This window comes from Centroberyx affinis, unplaced genomic scaffold (assembly GCF_046629955.1).
Source record: "Centroberyx affinis isolate AG114_WGS23_722 - 3 ecotype Tasmania unplaced genomic scaffold, CSIRO-AGI_Caff_v1 ptg004539l_1, whole genome shotgun sequence".
NCBI lineage: Eukaryota > Metazoa > Chordata > Actinopteri > Beryciformes > Berycidae > Centroberyx > Centroberyx affinis.
Genome location: NW_027282175.1, coordinates 53,284 through 78,816, shown reverse-complemented (window position 1 = coordinate 78,816; position 25,533 = coordinate 53,284). Strand labels below are relative to the sequence as shown.

Below are 25,533 nucleotides of genomic sequence, written 5' to 3'. Positions count from 1 at the left end.
AGAGAGAGAGACAGAGAAAACAAAGTGGAGAGATGATAGACCTCCCACGATAGAGTGAGTCACAGCAGAGGAAAAACCACAATGCAACAAACAAGTGTGTGTAGGAAAGAGTTACTGGGCGCAGACATAAAGTGCATAGAAAAAAAATGAGAGTAAGCACAAATAAGAGGTAGACCTAACTATAATATACGCTTTACTTGGTCTGTAAATAGGCAGCTTCACTCCTGTCATAACACTGTTTGAATTATCTAGGGATTCCCCAGCGTGCATCCATACAGTCCGTGCTGCTGCATGATTCAGGCCCAAAGCAGGCAAATTGAGACTCACCATGTATGGTTTTGTGTGTAAAAGATGGCAACGGGGGTTGACAAAGATGTGAATTCAGTTTTGGGAGTTAAACATGAACAGCTATACAACAGTAGAGCCCTCTGAATAAAGCGGCGGCTGACCAGGCACGTTCATCGGCAGAGCTGAGGCGGTGGCTGCCATCAAACTTCCTGTGTGTTTGATAACTGTCTCTTGTTTCATTCTTTTTTTGGGTGAGACTATGGAGGCGGAATGGTGGAGGCGGGGTGTTGGTTAGTGGCGAGAGAAGGGAGGGAGGGAGAGAGAGAAAGAGAAAGAGAGAGAGAGAGAGAGAGAGAGAGAGGAGAGAGAGAGAGAGAGAGAGAGAGAGAGAGAGAGAGAGAGAGAGACAGAGACAGAGACAGAGACAGAGACAGAGACAGAGACAGAGACAGAGACAGAGAGAGAGAGAGAGAGAGAGAGAGAGAGAGAGAGAGAGAGAGAGAGAGAGAGAGAGAGAGAGTTAGCGGGGCAGGCGCACTGAGGCTAGGCGATGCAGACAGCCCCGCCGTCGCCTCCCCAGCCAGCTAGCCAGCCGCTCTTTCATAATCTCTGTTGACAAAACAGAGGCACACGGCCCCGGTCGGTCTGGCCATGGAAACTCACACAGTGACACCACCTTCACTCTGGCCCCCTCGCACGAGCCGGGGTGAGACGCCTCTTCACCGGTTTACCCCGGATAAAGAGGAGACCGGTCCTACCCCGGATAAAGAGGTCCCCCAACCCCCCCCCCCCCCCGTCAGAAGTCTGAATGACGGCAGACGTTGGTTTACAATTCTGAAGGCAGAGCAGGAGCGCTTCTGCTGATCTGAGTTGGTCTGACACAATGCGGCAGAATCCTGGAGTCACCTGCGCCTCCTCTTCGCCACCCTCCCTCCTCAACTCGTCCCGATCCGCCTCCTGTTCATGACCAGTATCTCCTTTGCCTGGAACCAGCCTCCCCACTCCCTCCCTCCCTCCCCCCTCTCCGTCCCCCCCTCGCTCACCAACCTCCCTCGCCACACAATCGCTCCTGCCATCTATGCAAGGGGGGCGTGTCTGCAGAGGCATGTTTGTGAGTGTACGTGAGTGAGAAGAGAGTGTGGCTCGGATACATTCTGGATGCATTTGTATGTGTGTGTGTGTGTGTGTGTTGTCACCTGCAGACAGGGGTAAAGATTAATGCTCTGTTTCAGTCTCTATGGCAGGTAGAGCAGAGAGAATAATTTGATTTCTCCTCCCGTCTCCCCGCAGCGATCCTCCCTCTCTCTCTTCCCACTCTTCCTCTTCTCCTCCTCTGCCTGAACACCATGCTCTCCCTCTCTCTCTCCGTCTCTCTCCCATTTGGCTTTTGTTACCACTACCACTTGTCCCACTATAGCTCTTTCTTTCTCCAAAACCACCACCTCCTCTCTCGGCAGAAAGCTTGGCAAAAAATAAAACACTGTGTGACCCACCTCACGAATTAAAAAACAAAACAAAAAAAAACACTTCCCAAAAACATTTGCTTCAGAAAACACAGTTACACTCCGTTTCAGTGTTCAGGTCAGGATGTTGCAACAATGTGGCAACAACAAGAAACTGTCTCTGGCAAACAAGTCAACCTAAACCCAGCAGGCCGTTACCATGCCACCATATGGATGTTAGCCCACCTTGTGACGGCGCCGAGATGACGGACGATCTGATCCCCCCCCCTCGCTCTGGAGGCGTGGTCCTGTCTGGGCTGGTCGATGGAGTATGGAGAAAACACACACACACACACACAAAAAAAGATAATAAGCAATCGTGCTCAACAGCGCATATTCATTATGGTGATACTAACGAATAACAGGTAGCATTATTAATCAGCGTCCTGAAGATGGCACGGGAAACGGCGTGAACAGCTTAATGAGCAGTAGGAGCTGCCTCACTATATGCTTTTGTCTTCATTACAAGGGCACAGAGCAAACATGTCGTGCCTCTTATGCATTTGCTTGAACCCACAGACCACTCCCTCTGCCAGACCAACCACACACACGTACATATACTACACACACACACACACGACAAAAAAGGGATGTTGAGACACAAGTTTTACAGGAAGCCAACAGAAGTGGCGACGGCTGTCAGCAGACGTGATCCAGTCAGAAACTACAGGTCAGCCATTCATTCTGACTGCGTGAGAGAGAAGACGCTTCCAAGATGCTTCATTTCTTTCCACTAATGTGCATTGACAATCCATACATCTGGATTTATACATCAACCCTTTGTTGGCAAAGATCTTACACAGTCTCCGGACTTGGAGCAAGAGTATGAAAACAGACTATTAGCCCAAATCTCCGCTCTAATCCCAAAAGCACATAATAGGCTAATTTGTGTCCATTTAGATCCTGATAAGAAACAATGTGTGTGTGTGTGTGTGTGTGTGTGTGTGTGTGTTTTGGCATGCTGAGTTGTTGTAGTAGCTCAAGTGTTCGGCCTGAACAATAATAAGAGAGCATCCCGTGGGGGAAAAGAGTGCGTAACCATGGAGAAAGCTGGGCGTTTCCATGACACCCTGTCATCAGTGAAGCAAGCCGCCAGGATGTCTCATGTTCATCTGTCACTACGCCTGACTCTGTGTGTGTGTGTGTGAGTGTGTGTGTGTGCACATGCATGTGTGTGTACTTTCTTTTTTTATTTTAAGAAGACGTGTGAGTGTGTCGTGTCGGAGCACATGTTTGCGGGCGAATCTGTGTGTTCAGAACACGCCTGCACGAGCATGTGTGTGTGTACGTTTGTATATCTAAGCTCATGCCTAGTGTGTGTGTTTTTGTGTGTGTGTGTGTGTGTGTGTGTGAGTGCTTGTCACAATGTGTGTGTGTGTGTGTGTTTTACGTGTGTCAGCGTGTGCCTGTGTGCCATTCACCATCAGCGACCTGACCGCTGGCTGCACCCCATGATTGGGAGCAGATGGGGGCTGTCGGGGGGTGTGTGTGTGTGTGTGTGTGTTGGGGGGGGGGGGGGGCGCTCTAGTTTAGGTGATGTATGGACTCTCACACGCCAACAAAGACCCTCCTTCAACCGACGTGTTTCCTATTAATTGAAAGGGGAGAAAAAGAGAGAGCGAGAGAATGGCTGCTTAAGCGGGAAGAATTTATAGCTCGTCTGTGACAAAGAGGAACTGACTCCATTTTGGCCTGAATGTGGGAAAAAAAATAAATAAAAAAATAAAAGTGCTCCGCGGCGTGCACGAACAGGGACAAGAAAGCCTTCAGTGGGATCATTACTGCTCTTTGTGCTCACTTTGACACAGCCATAAAAAACAGAGTGAATAAATGGTAGTTAGCGGCATGTGGCGCTGCTCATACAGGCGTAAAGCCTTGAATATAAAAGCCGTGTGAATGAGCTTAAGATGCAGAGGTTGAGTCAATGGAGTAATGTTAAGCTCGCAGTCACTGAGGCCTTTTCCAGTCTGCCTCGCCTCCTCTCGACATGTGTACCGTCTCTGTTTATCTCCTCAATTACACCTCACCAGAGAGAAGAAGCCTTTGATTTTTACTGTATGAATTGGTGTGTGTGTGTGTGTGTGTGTGTGTATGGTTTCCATACACCCATGCAACATGCTAAATAATTCACATGAATGCATCTTCCCCTTGTTAAACTAGGACAACTTCACTTCAAACTGAATTTCAAAAAGAGACAAAACAAAGGTCAATTTCAATCTCGATTTCCACTGATGAGACCAAACAGTCGGTGTGTGTTGTTGCTCAAGCGGAAGATCCAAGTCTAAAAAGCCCCAGGTGAGGCTTGTGGTGTGAGTGAGTGTTTGAGAACACACCCCCTTTCAAAAAATAACCATGTCCAGCCAATAGGATCTGTGCCTTTAACAAACAATACTAACTTTTCTATCAGCCCATTCTCTGGAGGACACGTGTTGAGGAGGCCACAGAGAGAGAAAGATAGGCAAACGACAGTCGTGCAGATCAACTCTCACTTACCAATGTTGTTTCTTAGCTACCCCCCCCCCCCCCCCCTCTCCCCTCTCTCTTTCGCTCTCTCTCTTTTTTTGGCATAACTGCATTTTTCTCTCTGTGTGTCTTTCTTTTGCTCCCTTCTGTTATGGCCGTGAATAAGGGCAATTGTATGTGCTAGCCAGCGCACACAACAGAACAGTGAAGTACACATTAAAACACATTTTGTGTGTGTGTGTGTGTGTGTGTGTGTGTGTGTGTGTGTGTGTGTGTGTGCGTGTGTGTGTGTGTGTGTGCATGCACTCTGGATGACTCTGGATGAGTTTTGCTTAGCCCAGTCCCCTCCAACAAAACCAGCACTCACACTGGAGCAGAATAGGAGCCAAGCCACATCTTGGCACCTCGCCTCCCCTTAAACAAATCAGACCACAGAGGCTAATAAAAAACGGAGTCCGGAGCCCGGCTCCACAGATGAGGGGGTACCAAAGAGGGGAGCCGTTCTCAGCTACCCCACTCCGTCTAAAACAGACCCATACAAGACTGAACACCGCCATTCAGCTCGGACAAAAAGTGGCACTCTCTCCACTGTCCTCATCACCCAGCCCCCTTTTCTCTGCTGTTAAATGGTGCTTTGATGTAATATTGTACTTAACTAGCCTCACTGAAAACACTCATTGAAAACAAATTGCCCCTTAGTTCTGTGACAAAGTGAGAGTGAACTTTCCATCTTTAGACCAATTACCACTATCATAGCGCGCAGCCGACTGCTCCAAACTTCACACTCCAGAGACGGATGAGAGGGGGCGGAGGATGAGGAGAAGCAGAAGGAAAGAGTCTGGCTTAGGGCAGAAATAGGCCAAGCAGGTCTAAAACTAAAACTCATCCAGCCATCCAGGGTGTGTCTGCTGCAGCCTGCCATCAAACAGCCATTTACATATTCAAAAAAGGAAATAGACGTTTGCATGAGTCATCCTTTCCAAGAAGGTAGAGGAAACCAAACACACCACACTCTGCACAACACTACACTACACTACTGTGACTATTTAGCCTGCAGTATGATTCTTATTTCTGGGCCAGTGTTTCTCAACTGGTGGGTCGTGATCCAGTTGTGGCTAGCAAACCTCCCAGTAGCGGACAAACCGTTAAAAAAAATAAATAAAAAAATAAAAAATTCCATCAGGTTTTTATAATAATAACCTTAGGCCACTTTAAACGGAATTTATAGTGCAACATGTGTTATGAGTGCAAGCTAATACTCAAAATAATAAAACAGGCAATTTATCTTCTCTCCTACCTAGAATGAATAAGGCCACGTTTGAAAATCAAACGATAAGTGGAACACTTCATGCACGTAGCTCTCTTCCTAATAATTGCATTATTTCTGTTGTTCATATTCTTGTAAGACACAATCAATCGCCTACAGCTAAGAAGACAAAGCTAGTGTCAGTTGAGCCTCCTGTTATATCTCTTGGCCGCGGTTTATCCACGATTTTGGAAGCCTATGAACATCTATTATGCCTGTAACAAATATTGATGTAATGATACATTGTCTAGCTTTCATTTGAGCCTAATTACAGTTCAGTCAGATGAACACTGATCATTCATTGTGCTATTTATGCAGTAGCTTAGAGGTTAGAGGAGCAGGCTTGTGACCTGAAGGTCGCCGGTTCAAATCCTGGGCCGGCTGGGAAAACCTGGGCAAGGAATGTGAATGAGAATCAACTAATATCGCAACAACTACCATCAAGGTGCCCATGAGCAAAGCACTTAAACCCCATTTGACTGTGATTGATGTGGTTGTACTGAGCAGCTCCCACCCTGAGATCAACAAGTTACCTTGTTGGCCATGGCTGAACTTTTTGTAGTCATCGGCTGGCAGCAGATGCTTCCTTTTTTGTGTACCAATGTGATTTCATTCTACAGTAGTTCCGCCTGGCAAGTGCAAGATGGATGAGAAGTTGATTACAGCCAATCAAAGCTTCCCACTTCTCTAAAACTTTTATTTGAAAGACAACAGGAACAAGTGTCTCTGAAGCGATGCTTGGAGAACGGTTCCATCCATCATTGGGGTCGATGGTAAACTCATTTTGGTCATTTTATAGATTTTTTTCTGTTTATTTTTTGATTAATGTTACCCAATTAGCTAGCTAGCTGTTTAAACTCATCAAAACGATATTGATAAATACATCGCTTATTTTTCTTGGTCAAAACTTTGCAGCTGCACAAGACAGCTACAGAGATGCAGTCAGAGCCTCTTGCTCCGCCACAATCGGTCAGAATAGTGTGACCGGTCAACCAAGTCGCTCGCTGTGTGAACATGGTGCCAGGTGTGAATGTGTGTGACTGTGAGTGGGCATTGCTGAAAAGGAGCAGCATGAGAACCATTGATACAGCTGGTCAATAGACTAAATTCATGAACATTCTTGAAAAGCATAGTACAGTGTAACAGTAATTGATGGGTGACAATATAAATGGCAGAGGTAATTAAATGGCTTAGCTAAAACGCAGTCTCGCATTTCAGACCAAGGCTGACAAGCATAAAGTGCATCTAGACATCAACAGCGCTTGCTTAGACCTACTTCATCTGAACCCGGCCACGTGCGGAGCATGTGTGTGTAACGGCACGTTCCCCTTTCAACACTGAGAGGGCAAGAGTGAGCGAGAGAGAGAGAGAAAATGTGAAGGAAGGGACACATTCCTGTGTGTTAGTACTGGCTGTAAAGTTGCACAGAGGCAACAAACAGCCCTGATAAGATAAGGATGGTAAAAACACACATGTCCTCATCTGTCACCTTCAGCTGAACCAGGAAGAAAAACAACAGCCACATGTGTGAATGTGCAAGCTTGATGGTGTGTGCGTGTGTCCTCAAGAAATCCCAGGGTCAAAATTATTTAAAAAAAAAGAAAAAAAAGAAAAACACCCATGGCTTTACACCCAGTGTAAGTTTTAAAGCAAGATGTGCATCAACCTCACAGTCTAGCTTAGCCTGTATCATCAAGCAAAGAACTGGGTTATTTAAAACGCCTCGTTGGAACCCATCAATTATGTAGAGGCTATGCATTATCATACGATGGACGATCATCTCTATGGAGGCAATTAACAATGAACCACGCAGCGAGGCTGTCATATTTATTTTAAGAGCGATGAATGTCTGCACCTGTGGTAAATACTTAAAACACTCAGAGGCAGGACAGAGGCTACATCACCTAGTCAGAGGCCTAGGAGAAAACAAAGGGAGAGAGATCGTATAGGAAAGCAGCTGCATTTAGTTACTGATGGTAAAATGGGGGGAAAATCCACATTATTTCCATGAATTCATGTGGGCTTTTCTACAATGTCATCAAGCATAGACAGACCGACCAGTGAGCCCATAGGCTGAGGAGGTGAAGGGAGAGACACGGGACAGGAGGCGATTCAGACCTCATTAGTGTAATGGGTCAATCAATAAGCCCCTCCCCTACTTCCCTAACCCCGCCCTGATGGTCACTCTGCTGCCACGGCAACATGTCTTACTCAGACACTCGCTCCTCCCCGTTCGCTGGTTTCCTTCCTTCTCACAGTAAAAACGCTCATCTAGCTGGATATCATCCCCCCAGCCCGCAAAAATCAGCAAAAAGTAAATTACTGTGAATTTACATATTGCGTAATTTAGCATGGTAATGCAAAATACATGAAACCACGAGGCAACACGAGGAGGGACGAGATGGCTGCCTACTTGTTTACTGAAAATGTACAGTTAATAACACAGATAAATGCCATATTTTAAGGGAATGGAACAGGGGCAAAATTACTCCACTATTTCCCTTTTTAAGACTGAACAGCAAATAATTTTCGGACTGCCTGTCGAAAAGCTTCAAGGGCTTCGGGAAGCACAGGGAGCCGAACTGAAAATGGATTGATGAACTTTTGCAAAAGAACAAAATAAGAGTAAAGGTTGCTGTCCAACCCACAGATATGTTGTGACAAGAGGGTCCGTCTCAGTGTGGAGCTGATAGGATGGACAGTGACAGATCATATGCCCATCTCAGGAACAGAAGAGCAGCCAATGGGGGGGCTGGGAAACATCAACCACATGGCATCAGCATAGTCCTGTGTAGCTTATCAGGTAGAGTGAGGCTCAACCTGCCTTGTCCACTTCTTCTTCAATTAGTGATTTCCTACATTTCCCAGAATGCCTTTCAACAACCCCCAGAGAACATGCCTGAACGAAGAAGTTGAGCTGTCGGTTTTAAATATAGATGGAGAGAGCAATAGCCATAGTGGAGCGAGAGTTTTTCGCACCCCTTATACAAAACGACACAACACGTCGTGTCGCTGCATTGCATTCTGGTCTATTGAGGCTATAGTCAGTGAAGAAGTTAGTATCTCTTCTTCTATGATGGAGTTCTCCCTGTATGATTGTTGAACGTCGGGGCAATATGGTGGGTCTAGAAAGAAGGCCTTGGTCTTTGATTCTGAGGGACTGACACCAACACCTGACGTTTACTGTTGATATTTTTCATTATAGCTGAGCGGGATCTTGTCATGGCGTCTATGGCCAATTATCCATAGGAATAAGAAAAATACACCACCAACAACATGATGGACCCAGAAATGCCAAGTACATCTCCAATAGCCGTTTTTCTAACAGTGTTTAAGTGGGTTTTACCTTTAGCACCCTTATATATGTATGCACTCATAGAACTGCGAGGCATTTCGGGTATCGAATATCAAAAATACCAAATAGGAGAGCGTCATCAACAGGTCTGAGCCACACATTAAGGCGGGAAAGCTGTTGATAAATGACACTTGGTGGAGTTGAAAAGGAATAAATATGGAGGGTGTATGTGGGAGAGACAGAACAGTATGTTACTGCAAAGGTGTTTTTCTCAGAAGATAATTGCATGCAGATAAAACTCAAGCTCTTCACTACTCAAGTTGCCAGGAGAGAGTACTTCTTTTGCTGATGCATGTGTGTGTGTGTGTGTGTGTGTGTATGTGCGAGAATACACACAAATACACACACAAAGCTGTGAGAGTTTCTTAGTGGGAATGGGACATAATTGGCTCACAATAACCCATCAGTGTGGTCTTGGAGAGAGAACACCATCTTCTCCTCCACCTCTTCTTCCCTCCTTGCCTCCCTCCTCACGCTCTCCCACTCTGCGGTGACAGTGAGAGAGCAGATTCACCACATAAACACCCTCCCCCTCCCTCTATTTATTTGCTCAGAGTCCAAAAACTGCACAGCACAGGAAAATAATGGGGAGGAGGAGGAGGGAGGGAGGGGGAGGGGTGGAGGGAGGGAGCAGGAGAGAGGAGGAAGAAGAGAGAAAAAGAGGAGAGGAGGGAGGGAGATACACAAACATACGCTGCAGATTCAGCCACCACACACGTACACATGGGTAGGACACGCACGCATGCACACACACACACACACACACACACACACACACACACACACACACACACACACTCTCCTGGTAGAGCATCTAAATCACATTAGCTGCCTGCCTGCCATCCATCACTCCCACAGACAAAAGCACATGCCGGAGAGGCAGGGAAACTGCATGGCAACATGCATAACGACCCGCAAACAAACACACACACACTCAGTCACAGAGGAAACCAACACACCTTGAAACCAGACGATGGTGTGCAAGAGAAAAGCAATCACCTCCTCACACACAATATTCCCCCAATCAGCCATCAACTTGCATTCGCCCGCACGCACATCACTGTCTGCCCACATCGGCCGTACGTACGGAGATCTACTCTTTCGCATCTGCGCTCCGTTCCTGCTCCGAGCGGTCTGCAAACTTACATTGGCATCAGAGAAAACCAACAATTCAATGATAGCACAATGGGAAAAAAATATATCATGGTTGCTTTAAATATTTAAAGTGGAGGGAGCTAAGCAGGGGGAGAGCGACATCTTGAGAAATCTTTTTTTTCTGTCGGTATCAATCTCCTTTCCCATTAGAGGGGGATGGGGCCCTTATCTAACTGTGCGTGAGTGTGTGTGTGTGTGTGTGTGTGTAGACCAAAATGTTTGTGGGGGGTGCTTCTTATCTTGAGGATGGTACGGGGGCATGTCAGTGGGGTGCTCCTTACCTAATGGGATGCATGGTGTGTGTGTGTGTGTGTGTATGTGTGTGTGTGTGTGCGTGTGTGTGTGTGTTCTTTATCTAATGGGCTGTCTCTTGGGTAAAGTAATTGGCTGGCAAGGGGTGGAGGGGACAGAGGAGAGGAGAGGAGAGGAGAGGAGAGGAGGAGAGGAGAGGAGAGGAGAGGGAGTTTTGGGAGGCAGGACAGAGTTGATGTGAGCTCCATACGTTATGAGACCATATGGCGGCCACGGTGCGGCAGGAGTGGGCAGAGGACCAGAGCGCCGCCTCACTAAAGCATCCACTCCTGTATCGAACCAGTCTCTCAGCTCCCACTGTTCTCCCTCCCTCCCTCCCTCCATCCCTCCCTCTCTCCGGCTCTGTCTGGTTAACTCAATAACTTCCACAGCTTTCTCTCTTAGCTGGCAGTGTTTTTATTTTTTTTAATCTGGACAGGAAAGAAGAAAAAACACAGTGATCTCCGTCTTTGACGTTTCTCTCTTCCTGCTCCTCCCGTCCTTGACGACCGGCTCTGCCTCTTCTCCTCCACACCTTCCCCGCTCGCTACTCAATGATGTTGCAACCCGTCCACTCGTCGTAGAGCTTAATCCGAACCAAAAAGGATTACTTCAAATCGCATTAAAATCTGAAAAACCGCCGGTCCTGTCTATGTGCCATCTCTATGATGACAGGCATTTGAAACATTAGCTGGAAACTATGTTTATGTATGTCTCTGTGTGTGTGTATGTATGTGTGTGTGTAACCCAATGGCTTCTCCGATGGAGGGGCGAGAGGTTGAAAAAACTTCAAAACCATTACTAGATTGGGAGTAGCAAAAAACAATTATATGTAAACAGTCGTCCACCACACTGTGTAGTCAATGTGCTGCTGACTGAAAGCGGCTGACGGCATGGGTGTCTATGTACATGTGTATGTGTGTGTGTGTGTCTGTGCACGGCATCAAAGCAGCCAGTAAGAGGGAGAGGGCTGCTCTTTTAGTTAGCTCATGAAATCATGTTAAATCGGCCGACTCGAGACCCCCCCCCCTCCGCCCCCCCTCGACCGTTTGATGTGTAATGAGAGAAAACATTAGCAGTAAAAATGGGCTCTCCCCGCCCTGCCGCTCAGCAGAGCTTAGTCAGAGCCACAGCTACATGTCTATTTATACATTCACTCCTCTTTAGATTTTCTCTACTTTAACAGGGAACAGTTTGTGCAATCATGGCACACAGTCAAGAAGGCTGCATTCCTCCTGCCTCTCTCCCCCTGTCTTTCTCTACTGCTTCTCTCTCCCCCCCCCCCACCCCCCTCTCTCTCTCCGGCTGTCTCCTCCCTCTCTATACCCTTCCCCCAGCTCTTTCCTGCTCCGTGCCTCTCCCTCTCTCCCTCCCTCTCATCAGGCTATATGCAGCAAGGCACAAATTCATCTGGGAGAGAGAGAGACAGAGAGAGACAGCGAAAGAGATAGAGATAGAGGGAGAGGGAAATAGAGAGATGGGTCGGACTGAAAGAGAGCAAAGCGAGAGCGAATGACAGACTGACAGGGAATGAAAGAGGGAGGGAGGAGGGGGGCGATCGAGTGAGATAGAAAGAGAGAGAGACACAGAGAGGGAAAGGGAGGGAGGGAGGGAGGAGGAGGGATGAAGCTCGCTCTCGCTCCGGCGATGGGCGTTCCTCCCCGGTTCCTGCGAGGTCAAAAGTTTACCGTGGTTTTAATTTCACCTTTCCGCAGCCAATCAGAACGCAGCTCTGGCTGCTGGGGAACTTTGACCCACTCGAAGAATTTGACTGTAAAGATCTGAGGCTCGCCTCTCCTTCTCCACCGGCTCTCCCTTGTTTTTCCACTTGCTTGTTGTTTTTTTTTCCCCCACCTTTTCCAAGCAGATCTTTTTTCCCCCTACTTGTTTATTTGAAAGTCCTTGATCACAGAGGACAAAAAAACCCGGTTGTTGATCTAAAGGGAGAGCGGGAGAGGAGGGGGGGAGGAAGGAGAGAAAGAAGAGCCTTTATTGTTTTGTTTTTTTTCATTTCAGTATTCTTCGCCTTCCCTCCGAACCAGTCAGGCTTGTGTTGCCATTTAGACAGCGTGAGGGTCAAAACCTCAAGATCAACAACTCTCCTTGAGGAAAAACAATGCATGCCATAGTATTGACACAACGAGAGTCCACAGTCCATGTCACGCCAGTTGATCAAAACACACACACACACACACACACGCGCAAACACTCGCAGACCAAGTGTGGAGGCACGCCCCATTCACTACCAGCATGCTGAATGGTGGGTGTACGAGTACCCATTTGTGTGTAGCCTATGCGCAGGCATGTGTGAGAGCGAGTGTGAGTGTGTGTCGAAGAGTGTTAAGTGTGTGTGTCTATGAAGGGGGAGGAGGCTGCAGTTAGATCATAGCATCAGTGAGGGGAGGGGTGGCTCTGCAAATAGAGCGAGCGGAGTGGAGAGGGGAGTCGGGATGAGAATGGCTGGGTACGGTAAGTAGAATGGCTTCGAGCCTCTGGTAAGGAGACTAGACGGTGTGTGTGTGTGTGTGTGTGTGTTTTTCTATAGCCTCTTCATCACTGTCTGTGTGTGTGTAGCCAATTCGTCAGTATGTGTGCGTTTGATTAATTAACAGCCATGGCCGCTGAAGAAGCTCCCCGTTGTTCTGTTCTCCCCATATCAACGGCACAATTGCCTCTCCCTCCCCCCTCCACTCCATCCACCTGACTGATAATAAAGCACATGCGCATGCAGCCGCACACACACACACACACACACACACACCTCCCCATGAGAGCAGTGGGGTATGTACCTCATGAAGCAAGTGTACAGATGAAGTGCAGACAGAGGAGACTCATGATGAAATCTTTAGTGACCTTCCACCTGTAGCCAGCTTTAACCTGGTTCACAGAAGATGCATTTCCACCCGACTGTCAAGCTAATTTTTGTGGCAAACTGTCGCAAAAAAAATAAAATGTTAATTAGCTGTGTTTCCATCAGCTGGGTCGAAGTGAATAAATACTGAGAAAAATGTAGTCGTTCAACAATTGATAAGCATTGGGCAAGTTGTTATTGTCAGCTAATGTTGCCCATATTTCATGCTTTCTTCTGAAAACAAAAACAATGCAATGCACTTGGCATTGTTACAATGCAGCAACTAATGGCCATAGAGTAGCAGCGGTTATGACATTTTTGGGAGGTTCATTGCTATTTATTTTAGAATTGATTTATCGAAATTTGACGCTTCGAGTGAGCGTAAAAACGTTTTGCAATATTAAGGACATTTTAGTGAATTTTGCTGTTTATATATATATCATAATTCACTAAAAATACTTGGAAAACCCACTACACACAGCGAGCCAAACTGGTAGAGAAGCCTCCCTATACTGACGTTTATACTTTCACAGCCTCCACCCATTAAAACACCTCCAGTGTCTCACCTAGACAGATCACTTTACAACTCTCTCTCCCTCTGTTTTAAGTGTTTAAAGTGGTGTTCCATCCTTCCCCTTCTCACTCTGCGTTTCACTCTTTCTTCCACCTCTCCCTTTTTTGCCCAGTTCTTGGGTCAGAAGGAGGTGCAGCGGCTTGTTCTGCGCCCGTGTCAAATTCAGGAGGGAAGGAGCAATGTGAGTGGTGGCGAAGGTGTGAGAAGCCGTTGAAAGCCACTGTTGGCCTCATAAGCCGTTATTATTCTCAGCCCGATCCCCAGTGTGTGTGTGTATGTGTGTGTGTGTGTGTGCGCAAGTCTATTGTCCTGTGTGGGCTTCAGCTAAAGTTTGTTTCACAAGCCACAACTGAACACTCACCCACGTCATTGGTGGTCGACCTGATTCAACATTATGAATGTATCTGGAGAGAGATAAGACATGTTTAGGCAATACAAAAAGGTTGCATGCCCACAAATTTAGGTGGTACAAGTCAGACAAATGTTAAAAAAATCCCACACACCCTAACCCAACTTGAGCAGCCACAGTAAAGTGGTCTTTAACACCTTGCCTGGGGGAGAGAGGGGTAGGGTTTCCTCAAGGGCTAAGGTTACATAGTAAATGGCCTGTTTGAGAAACACTTGAATTTTAACAATGTCAACTGCATCGCCCCTTCAAATCCCCCCCCCCCAACCCTCCCTCCGGCACTAAAACCAGAAACCCCTCCCTACACTCCCCCTCTCTTTTCTCCCTGTCTTTATTTCTTGCTTTCGTTTTGTTCATTCTTTCGTTCCTTCTCTCTGTTGCACAGGAGAAGCGAGTTAAACTGTAGTGGAGTAGTGGAAAGCTTGTGGAAAATCAGCATCATTGTGTCCCTAACCCTTGGCCAGCGCCTCGGCTTTGTTTTGTCAGTAAATAAAAACTCTGAATGCACTCAAACACAAACACACACACGCACACACACACACACACACACACACACAATTGTGCAGTGTTTGTCATAGGGTAATCACATAGCAACAAGTTGCCCAACCCCCGTACACCCTCTGGCTATATTTCTGTTCTTTGTGCAGCTTAAGTGTGTCATGGCAAAGGTTAAACGCAGAGCAGTCACAAATTAGTCCTGATTAGTCAGAGTTAAATGCAGTGTGTGTGTCTGTTTCATTAGATAGAGGTGATTCTCACTAACTTGGTGTCAAAAGGACAGGTAAAGCTTCAGACGTCATCACACGCCTCCCTCCTTCAATGATTAAAGCAGTAATCAGAAAGGAGGAGTTGTCAGTTTTTCAGCCCGAACCGCTCAGATGGCTGAACACTGGTGACCAGAACTAAAGGTCAAACCAGACGTGGCCTCCAGGTAAATTATTGATGACTTTATTTTTTATCTTCTTTCCTCTGCACCTCTGCTCTCCCTCCATCGCTCTCTGTCCTCGTCCCCCTACTCCCGCTTCATCTTTTCTCACTCCGCCTCCCTCCCTCCACCCCCCTTCTCCCTCTCCCTTCCTTCCACCCTTTGCTTGTTCTTCCACCCTCTCTTTCTCTCTCTCTCTCTGCCTCTCTCTCTCTCTAGTGTGGAGATGGTGTTATTTTTAGCCCTGTGAGATAGGGAGAGAGATCGTGCTGGGCTAACACATACTCTCCACAAGGCCTTTCTGGAGACCTGTCGCAGACGTGTGAGAGAAAAATGGCTTTCGGTTAACACGTACAGCGTGTATGTGTGTGAGTGTGTTTATAGGCTACTGTAGTATCATACAAATGTTACTACGCTGCTGTCCTTCCACTGGAAAGCCTGGACCCGAGCCCCCGTAATGACAAGCATCCGCCCTGCTGATGTGTCCTTGAGCAAAACACTGAATCCCTCCCAGCTCCAAGTGCTGCAGCCGATCCTGACCTCTGACCTCAGTGTGGACAGTGGGAAAGCAAAGACAGTTTCCCCTTCAGCAATCAAAAGAGTATCAAAATAAAAGTAAATAAATAAGCAAATATACTGTATGTTTTTATACTGAACAAAAATATAAATGCAACAAATGTTTTTTTCTCAAGGAGAAACGCTCACTAACAGGGATGTAAACACATTTGTGAACAATAGAGAACTACGTTTTTTGTGGAAAAAATTATGGGAAATTCTATTTTAGCTCATGAAACATGGGACCAAAACTTAACATGTTGCATTTATATTTTTGTTCAGCATATATACACATAAATACATACATAAACAAATAAATACAAACAAAAAAATTAACAAACAAAACACATAAAAAACAAAACAAAAACAAGCAAACAAATGCATAGATACGGTTGTCACCAGGGCTTACTGACTTAATGACTTATTTTTGTCCCCCAGAGGACCACAATGTGGTTTTAAACTGAAACATTTAGTACAGAGAAATGCATCTAGAAGTATGATCTTTATCTGAAAATACTTGGAAATGCACATCCTTACTTTGAATGTCAAGTCGCACACAGTTCCAGCAGCTTGAATTTATCTTTAGGAGCATATGCTACAAAAATGATAGCGCTGTCACAGGCTATCAGCCACCAGCGCAGCAGAGGGAAAGCTGCCTTGCTCAAGGACACTTTGCAGTGGTGTGGCATCTCGATAATGCTGTAACACTCTATCACTTGGCTAGTAGAGAGAGAAACCTTTCGAAATACCACCTCACATGTGGCGTCTTCTTACGCAACAGCAATCAGCTCTCATGGCTGCATCTAGAAACAAATTTGTGCAGTGTTTGTCAAGGTTTGTCACATAGCAACAAGTTGTGGAAAGGAAGTTAACACTCTCCACAGCACACTTTACCATCAGTCAGTCAGCGGGCCACGTCTAGCCTGGCTCAGTCAGCTCACTAACATCACCAGCAGCCTTCTAGATGCAGTCAGCTGGCCCCGCCTCCCCTCCCGGAGGCAAGCCGAGGCTGCTCACCTGATGGTTACCTGAGCGGGCAGCCGAGTCCAACAGGAGATGATATTACATCCTGGGCATCGTGTCTACAGCCAGCCTGAGCCACAGCAACGTGCACGCAAACACAGCGAGGAGCAGGGAGAGAGCAAGACAAACCGTGACGCAAGCGAACCCTTCCTTTGGGGGAGTCTGATTTGCTGGACAACACTTAAAAATACACAATAGATGTATAAAGCCCTGCAAATAAAAACGCAGAGGAAGCAGCGTCTTTGTCTTGCGTTGCATCAAATCAATATTTAAATTCTGGCCCCTTTTCCACTGAAGAGAGCATTCTGATGTCGCGGCCTGTTTACTACGACTCGGATCTCACGGGACTAACAAATTTATCACGAGGGAGGGAGGGAGGGAGAGAGGGATAGGGAGAGAGAGGGGGGAGAGAGAGAGAGAGAGAGAGGGAGGGAGAGAGGGGGAGGGAGAGAGAGGAAAAGCTGATTCAACCAAAGACGTCCCCTGTGCCGCAGCTGAAGCCGAATGCAAAAACTCGGCTGATGCTTGGAGCTGATGCTTCTCTCTGCTTAACCAGCTCGGCAGAAACAGATGGGTAAAGGTAGTCTTCTCCCCATCCACAGCAGAATGTGAAATTCAGCAGTTTGACTCCAGCCTAAGCTGCACCGGCTCTGCACTTCATGTCACCCATCCAAAATCTCCTTGGTCACATTTTTCATTGAGTCGTTTAAACATCTCTTATACAACAATTTTATAGGGTCAATGATATCATGTAGGCCTAAATGGGACTCAATCAATAAAGGTCTGTGCAATTACATGCTGATAACTGCAGCCTAGAAAAATGGATAGATACTTAAGCTTTACCGGATGGAAAATTGCACACATGGCACCTCCGCTATGAGAGAAAAGCACGATGAAATGAGAAGTGCTGAGCACTAACTAGCAGGGTTTGTGTGTGTGTGTGTGTGTGTGTGTGTGAGCAGGTACTGTTGTGTATGTTGCAACTGAGCTGAGGAGGTATGGATAAACAAGCCTCTGTGACATCACAGCGGCAACAGTGTGGCCTCGAAAACGCAGGCGGTGGGGGCAGCCAATCAGACGGAAGCACGCTCGGCCGGCCCACCGCTCCACGCCAAGGTGACGGGGCGGGTGGGGGTAGCGGACCTTGGGAGCGCTCTCTCCTGCCGTCCCGAGAGGAGGAGGAGGAGGGATGCTGGTGCTGGTGACACTGGAGAGGAGCTGGTGAAGCAGGGTGGGGGTGAGCGGGGTGAGCGGGGTGGGGGTGGGTGGGTGGTTCGGGGAGTTAGAGTGACATAGAAAGGGTGGTGATGGTGGTGGGGGGGGCACAAGGGGGCTGAATTAAACGGAGGAGGTGGTCACGTAACAGCCGGGTTCAGGCAGAGTTGAAGCTACTCGCTAGCTGTGCTGCAGCTGGTAACATTTACCTCAGCTCCAGCCTCATAAATGTTTGTGTGTGTGTGTGTGCGTGTGCGTGTGCATGTGTGTGTGTGTAAAGTTGCTCTAAAACACATAAACTAGGCCCGGATTTTTACAATGGAAAATAAGTAAAAAAACAGAACTCCCCTTTTTACACACACACACACACACCCCTCTCTCAGGACCCCTTTAACAAGCATCTGTTACCTTACAGTCAGGAGAGCAAGGAGAAATGTGAAACTAACCCCCACCCCCCCACCCCCAAACACACACACACACACCTCAAAATCCAGCCCCTCTCCCCCAAAGAAGGTGACAGTGTTTTTCTAACTCTCCATTACTTTCGAACAATCACTCACACACACAGACATCACCGCACTACACCGTCACGTCACTGACCGCAAAAAGTGACACGATTTCATACCGCTCTCCCAGTTCACGGTGACTGTATGGTTTGCGAGCGGCCGACGCAGCCGGCTGAACTCTGATTGCACCCTGCGGAACAGAGAGGAACAGAACAGGAGCAGGGGAAGGAAAGCACCCTCCATATTAGCCCGCTTAACTCGCTCACTTACAGCTAATAACGTGTTCGCTGTGGATTCAATGCCCGAGTCCCTATGTGTAACCCTCGCCGCTCCCCTCACCTCGTCATGTGTTTACAACGCATCACTGACATGTTCAATATGAGTGAAGGTTCTTAGTGCGCAACTGCTATGACCCCCCCCCCATCCGTCTGACGTTGACTGGGACGGAGCACCAGTGTGTGTGTGTGTGTGTGTGTGTGTGTGTGTGTGTTGTGTTGAGTCAATGCTGGCAAACGTGCAGCAGAGCCCCTGAGGGATGCTGCAGCCCTCTGCTCTCCAGGGAACTCAAAGAAAGAGAGGAGGGAGGGAGGGAAGGGAAGGGAAGGGAAAGAGAGAGAGAGAGAGAGCGAGCGAGGAGGCAGGATATGTATAGGAGGTGGGAGAAGCCCCAGGTAGCCTCTCAGCAATGCACCATTAGAGAGAGGAAAACACAAAGCCAAGCTCGGCTGCTCTCCTCTTCTCCAGCCACTGGATCCTTCTCATCACTCTCTCTCTGTTCTCCCTCTCTCTCCCACTGACCAGCTAAATATTTTATCAGCTGGCAAAAGAACCTACAACCCCCAAGGCCACGGGTTTGTTTTTTTTGTTTGTTTCTTTACTGAGGAAAGTAAGAGTGTGTGTGTATGTGTGTGTGTGTGTGTGTGTGTTGGGGGTGTGTGTAGAGGGCTGGGTTTGTTCACCAACCGAAACCTCACTGAAGTGCTTTCGATTGGTCACTTTGAAGTTGTTCTTCTTTCTTTCTCTCCCTCTCTCTCTCCCCCTCTTCCCTCCATCCGTGTGCATCCTATGTGCAGCACGCTGCTCAGTTCAGAACTGGATGAACGACCTTGAGCAGGCGCGCAGGGCTGTGTTGCCATGGCAACGAAGCCTCGTGCAACCAGTAACAGCTGGATGCAACAGCACTCCCTGAATTTTAGCGGGAGTCGCCACGTTAATAAAACGACTCTCTTCGTCTTCTCCTCCTCCTCCTCCTCCTCCTCCCCCTCCCTCTCGTTCTCTTTTGCCCCCCCCCCCCCCCCTCTCCTTGCTCTCATTTTCTCTCTCTCTCTCTCTGTCTCTCTCTCTCGCACACACACGGACCTGTATTCACACAAAAGAAAGCCTGGTCTTACAAAGAGAGTATATTTGATATTAGCCTGGTCTAGCCTCCCTGGTTTAATGATCCTTGTTCAAGTAAACAAAACGGACTGATAACTAAATTAATCAATTCACCACAAGATGTAAAAGCACAAGGCCTAGCAAGGCTACATGTTACACACACACACACACACACATATATAAGCATGCCCAAATCCGCTCACCCCCATAATTTAAGTGCAGACTTAACTTATTTAGCCAGAGCGCTACGATTTAGACTTAGAGAAGATTAAGTCTTGGGCACCAACTAATTATTTGTAATGAGAAAGAGAGACGAGAGAGGAGACAAAGGCCGATGTGGACGAGTCGAGAGGACAGGAAAAACATGGAAATCAATCAATCAATCAGCACAGAGACAGAGAGAAACATACCGAGATGGGCACTTGACATTCCACTCACAGAAGAAACAGCTCTCAGAAAAATAAGGAAGCGGAGGACATGAGCTGCACTGAGGCATTCTGGGGGAAGAAGGGAAGAAAATCCCAGAATACACAGATTGTCCTGACAGTCCATCAACTCATCCCTCTCTCTCTCTCTGCTCTCTCTCTCTGCTCTCTCTCCCTCTGTCTCTTGTCATTTCATCCCTTCACCTCAGAGCCAAGGCCTCTGGATTTTGTAATAAACAGAGAGAAGTTTATTATTGTAGTCTACATCTAGCTCCTTAACTTGTCTAAAACACATTTCCATTTCCCCAAATCAAGTTTTTTTTCTTCCCCTAAACCCAAAATTTGTGGTGAAATGACACCACACTCAAAACACAGAGTGCACACGCTGGATTTCCTGACATGTCAAATCCCAGCAAGGAGGACAGACTTCTTCACAAATCTTACTCCATTCAGACATCCACAGTCACTTTCATAAGTGGTCTTTCATTTGAGCGCTACTGTGTCACATTGTGCTCAAGGCAATGCAGTCTATGTTACTTCCATTTAAGAGGAATAGCTTTCATAATAGAATTTTTAGGGACATTTCTCTCATAAAAATGTTTCATGTCATACTTCTGTCTATTTCTTCAAATTACATAAACCAATAAAAATGTAAATCAGTGCAGAAATGGCTTATTTAGGCTTTTAGTCAATTCTCTCCATTCTTAATAACAGTTTGGCTAGCCACTTAAGTGGTAGGCCTATCTCTGTGCCAGTGCATCAGTGATAAACGAGAAATGAGCAAATCCCACCCTGGATATTTAAAATATTGCTTGTTTTTTCGATGGTCTTTAAGGACCCTACAGTATGTTTTCAGTTTTGTGGAAAATCCTGGCCAGTGACAGGGGGTTTCCCTGGGTGACTCAGGTGGTGAAGCTGCATTTGGAGTGCATTTTGTTTTGTGGTGGGAGGTTTTACTCTGTAACACCGCACAATAACATTTATTGGCAAAATAAGGCAATAGGAACATATTCTGAAGCCAAACGCAGAGGAAAATGTGCAGTAGGAATTCACTCAGAAGTCTTATGTGTAGAAAAGATACCAGATATGTCTTATAACACAATGAGGTTAAAAAAAATTGCAGGCTTTTGATGAGATGTAATATGGCAAATATGTCACCAAAGAACAAAAGTATTTTAACTGCTTTATACCACAATATTAGTGTACTTTGAATAAAAAAGAATCTTGAAACATAAATTATATATTATGTGTAATCTTTTGTTGATTTAAGTAATGTTCAAGTCTAAACTGTTTGATTGTTGCATTTTAAATAATTGTAAATGCAGTCGTTTTATATATTTTTTATTTGATGATTGCATTACATTGTTTCACTTGTGTTTGGAAGAGTTTTGAAATCAAAACTGTGACACTGCGGCTGGTATTGACACTGAAGTGAAAATGTTGGCACTGTGGCGACAAAACTGAGCACTCCTCTCTTCCTGTATCGTCCTGACTTATGAAAGCGCGTCAGCTTCCTGCACAACCACTAGAGCATCGACCGCAACACACACATGGCCCCGTCACATCTTTCAATGATCTCAACACACACAGACACACACACACACTGCTGACAGTAAGATCAAGAGCTCGTCTGGGAAGGAGTAAACACCGGCAGTTACAGTTGTATGATTCTGAATATGTAAATCATTCATGACAGTTTATCTGAGTGTGAAATGTGTGTGCATGTGTGTGTGTGTGAGGGGGAGGGGGGGCAGAGAGAGAGACAGAGAGAGAGAGAGAGAGAGAGAGAGAGCTACAGGGGAAAACCCACCCTAAAAGAGAATCAACAAGTAATTACTATAATCTGCTGCACTTCAGGGTGAATCTGCAAATGTGAACACATCTCTACCAATGTATCCAAGCTGTGATATCATTGAGAGATACTTGGTGACTTGGTGAAGGCTCTTCATTGATAGTGAATTGGAGAGTGACCTTGTGGGCACCGACAGGGGCCGAGATTTTTTTTTTTTTTTAAAAAGGGATATGGGAAATACTTCTGGTTCTACGATAAAATAGAGCTCATTTGGATGTCAAAGCTAAAGCAAACATGGATCAACTGTCTAAGTCAAACTCATTATGAATGGAGCAGCAGCAGAATGTGTCTCTTGATGACACTACAGATTTGGGGCTCTCTGGGTTGTGGCTTGGGGGAAAGAGTCTTAAATGTTGGCAAATATCAACTTGACCTAAGCAAGATCATAAGAGTAACACATCTGAATTCTATTTTAGAGTGGATTGTCCCTTTAAGCTGAACAGGAGATTAGCGATTCGACTGGCAGGATGACCCAAAAGCCGGTCATTAGGGCCTGATTGCAACAAAAAATAGCAACACTGCAACAAATCAGGCGTGGGGATAGCCACCTCTGGACTGGAGATGCCTCCGTGAAGGACAGGAGGACAAAAAAAATGAGTGAGATGGGAGAAAAAAAAGGACCCCCCCTCTCTCTCTCTCCCCTCCTCCACAGAGCCGAATCAATGAGAGCTGCAGAAGATTAATTCCTGTTTAACACATCCTGACACATGGGAGAGGGGCCCCAACAACAACAGGACAACAGTTCAGTTCACCACACCGCAGCTGGGGGAGGCAGGGGACAGTGTCATCGACATACCACAGAGAGAAAAACCAGCCAGAGAAAGAGAGAGAGAGAAAGAGAAACAGTCAGAAACACAATTAAAGCAGAGCGAGTCAGTGATAGAGAGAGAAGGGGAAGCAAAGAATGTGTTAGAGTCAGAAACTTCCTGATTGGACGGAAACTAACAGAAGAAGCAAAGTCTGACGCGAACGAGCGGAGTCAACGAGGGCAACGACAGGAGCAACAAAAGACCAGGAAGGACAAAGGAAGGAAGGCAAAAAAAAAAAAAAAAAAAACACCAGGTAGAATTCCAGCACCTGAGCCCCTCCCCCTGCAGGACTCCACCCCCACCACCACCCCCACCACCTCACCCTCACCCTCACCCACCCTCCCTCCCTCCCATGCCTTCCCATGGTCCCCGGGCTGGTGTGTGTGGCCCTGCCTTGTGAGGCCGGTCCCAGCACCCGCCCTGCCCCCCCCTCCCCTCCTCTACCCCCAGCGTCTGACCCAGTCACCAGCATCCCCTGCTAACCTCTGCCCCCCCCCCCCCCCCCATCCTTCTCCATTCAGCAAACATCATGCATCACTGTCAGCCTCCTCCTCGTCCCAACGTATTCACCCCACCATCCGCTTAGCGCCGACCCCTCGCGGGTGCCTACAGGCCCAGCAGCCTGCCCACGTCTCCCCCTCCCCTGCCCCCCCCCCCCCCCCCCCGATTTAGGAGCCCTCTGAGTAAAGCACGAGGTGGGGTGTGTGTGTGTCTCTGCGGCGCGTGTGTGTGTGTCGAACTGAGGCTTTGGCCACAGAGTCGACTGTAAATCTGTCAGGAGGGCCGCTGTGGAACGAGACGTGGGCTCGTCTCCGCCACACCCCTCCACTTGGGCAACAGACAGCCAGTTCACCCGGGAACAAAGCCACAAACACACAGCTAAATTTGAAACAGGACTTTTTTTTTTTTCCTCATATACAATTAAGTCAAACTCTGGCCCCAGCATGATACACCTACCCACATTGACACAACAACTGGCTGCACCACTTCCCTTCAACTTCTGTTTACACACTGAGGAGCAGATTACTACTGCAGGTAGGGCTTCAGTGTCTCGCTCAAGGACACGTTGCTTTTGATGGACACAACACCGGCTCTTGCAGGGACTGAACCCGGGACCTTCCGGGTGACGGGGTGACGGGACACTCTCCCCAACCAGCACCCCCCCCCCCCCCCCCCCGCTGCCCCCTGCAGATTCACACTGACACACTATCATGATAAAAACCTATGACAGCAACCATCATGAAGGGGGTTATGAAGGAGACATGTGGAGGAAAATACTCTGACCCGTTCACTGCCTGCACAACACAACGAGCACTCACTCTTACAGTACACACACACACACATTTGCAGTCAATGCATGCCCCCATTCAATGCACTGACTTGCACAACCAAGACACAGTCTTTCTACTTTTTTTTTTTATCGGTCAGCACTCGGGACGCCAGCTGACTGCGAGTCGGCATCGTCTGCTTTTTATTCTCCGCATCGGGGATATGTGTTGGACTTTGTGAAACCAGCAACAGTAAAACACAATCAACAACACCGTGATTCAGGCGTGATGCGGTTACAGGCTTGAAACATGTATGCCCGCTGCAAATCTACCCCGACATTTCGGTCCAAATTCCTTATATTGCGACAGCGCCAGGCTCAGCTGTGTGCACTACAGTTTCCCTCGGTCCTACACACTACTATCACTATCACGGGCAGCAGCAGCTTAGCAGGCGAGGAGAAAAAAATGAACGAATCAGCCCGTTTGAATAGGTATCTGTCAAGTCCTATCCCGTGGTTGTGTGTGTGTACGCGTGTGTGTCTGTGTGTGTGTGTGTGTGTGTGTACGCTCCCCAAAACTTCTCGATGCCTATTGGAAATACTTCTCTACCAGCCTGTGGACTGGCTTGTGTGATTGGCAAATAAGTTTCAACCTGCCAACATTCATTCATTTTGCAGCGCGGACTGCAAAACAGAGGGGAAACGTATCCTGCACTTCTTCCACATAATGGACAGGTTACTAAATCGTTGCTGTCATGTAAATGACCGTGCACGGTGCCCCGCCGTACCGATGCCAATATTGTGTGCACTGTCGCTGGGAGCCCAAGTGTGAACGTTTCCGTCCTATATCGAAAAATTCAACCAAATGCAAAGCCCGACTAAATTAATCGCAGCAGATTAGCGACAAATAAACAGCACGGACTCACCGACTAGATGTAGCTCTCTACCGGATCGATAATTTCTTCTTTACACCATTAACTCTCCGCCATCTTCAGCACTGTTTGTTTAAATGGGAAACACTCCCGAAGCCCAAGAAGCCAGTTCTGTAAGTTGAGCGGCGAAGGGGCTTCTGGGTAACGGAGTTCGTTGGACCGGAGCGCCGCGCTCTCCTCCGCCACGTTCCACCGCGGAAACGGACTACAGCGAGACTACACCATGGCACAGGAGGGGAGGGGGGGCTCAGGCACTGTCTAGCAGCACACAGACGGATGTCAGCGACGATATTAGAGCAGAAAGATGCCACGGTGTTTATTTTTAGTCAACCTGAGCGGGGCTTGAAAAGCAAACAGTGACTTGTTTGCAGGGGCCTGTAGGCTAAAAGGTGTATCCACACTTTCTACCAAAAGAAGGCATTTGGGTAGAGAGGGTGGCGCGTAAGTAAACAGTCT

General features: G+C 47.3%; 1 protein-coding gene across 1 annotated transcript in view; it reads right to left on the bottom strand.

Annotated features, from left to right (window-relative positions):
- LOC139665347 (nuclear receptor coactivator 3-like) overlaps positions 1–25,130 on the bottom strand; it is a 46,040-nt gene extending 20,910 nt beyond the window's left edge. The window contains exons 1-2 of the mRNA XM_071544340.1: positions 25,072–25,130; positions 1,977–2,047 (exon numbers count right to left, since the gene is read on the bottom strand). The gene's annotated coding sequence lies outside the window, so the exon portion shown is untranslated. The remainder of the gene's footprint in view (positions 1–1,976; positions 2,048–25,071) is intronic.
- Positions 25,131–25,533: the final 403 nt, after the last annotated feature.